Below are 1,363 nucleotides of genomic sequence, written 5' to 3' on the forward strand. Positions count from 1 at the left end.
GAGTAATTTCTTTCGTGACCAATAGACATAGTTTTCAGTGAATTATTATAATATGTGTTTACCATTTCGTGAACATTATCACAACTCTTAACAGAGGCGAGTAAATCCAAAGACTTGATGGATTCTTGAAATGTTTCTTTATTTAGTTATTTTGTTTTCCGGTATGTGATCGTTTTCTTGACGGTTGTTTTGCATTCGATTTTTAGATTTAAAGCAATCAGGTTATGATCTGAAATTGTGCGATCCAAAACGTCAACGTTATCAATTATTGTGTTATCTTTCCTGGAAATTACTAAGTCTAAGATGTGCCCCGCCTTGTGAGTTCCTTCCTTTACATATTGTCTAAAATTGTGACTATCTAAAATGTCCTAAACTCCAAACATTTTGCATCCGTTAGATCGTCCATGTGAACATTGAAATCGCCCAGTATAAGAATTTCACCTCTGGTTGTGCTAGTTTCTAACGCGAGCGTATCGATTTCGTCATAGAATTGATTATGTGTGAGTTTATTCCTTGTGGATGGAGGAGGTCTATAAATTACAACAACATGGTACTTCTCATTCCTTTCCAATGTTAATGTCATATCTAGAGATTCGAAAGTTTTGTAATTAGATTGCATCTTGCTTTTCTTTGGTTTAACGGATTCTTTATGAATAACAAAAATCCCTCCTCCTCGACCGGTTTTTCGATGCTGTGCTATAAAACTATATCCTCGTGGAATCAGTTTACTGTCATTGTTTTCAAGCCAACTTTCCGTGATAATAAAATATCCAAATCCTTCTCAATGATATTATTTTCAATTGGATTCAGTAGTCTGATGTCACGCGCCCGGCAACGGCGGCCATCTTGGTTCTAAACAAAGAAAATCATTACTTTTTATTCTTCATGCTGGCTAGAACTTTTCATTTGCCTTGTGATCAGAATGTGTAAAAGTCAAAACATGATCAAATTTATGTGGGTTTTTATTTCCTCTGGATACCCTTTATGCTCGCCGGAGAAATATTTCATACGGGCGTCCGCCATTTTTCCGATAGTTTAGAGCCAGTGTTACTAAGTTACCATGCGTCATTAGGAAGGAAGTGACGTTACGACTGTTGAAGAGTATTGAGGCTTCCTTTTTCTTAACGGACCTTGCGTTGAGCAAACCAACGTTGAAGACGTTTATGATTATGATAATTGTTGTTAGACGATGAGTTGTTTATATGTATAGGTAGCAAGGAATGTCTTCGTTCAATGGCTTTGTGTTGGAATGACGGTGTAAAGAAACGACTAAGTACATTCATGACCACTTTTATCCTTTTCCATCAACTGTTTGTTACCTAATGGAAGCGATCTATATTCATGTTTTCGTCCAACCAGGTCA

The sequence above is a fragment of the Berghia stephanieae genome, chromosome 6 (genome assembly GCF_034508935.2).
Source record: "Berghia stephanieae isolate SIO BIC M18660-M18661 chromosome 6, UCSD_Bste_1.3, whole genome shotgun sequence".
NCBI classification, from domain to species: Eukaryota; Metazoa; Mollusca; class Gastropoda; order Nudibranchia; family Aeolidiidae; genus Berghia; species Berghia stephanieae.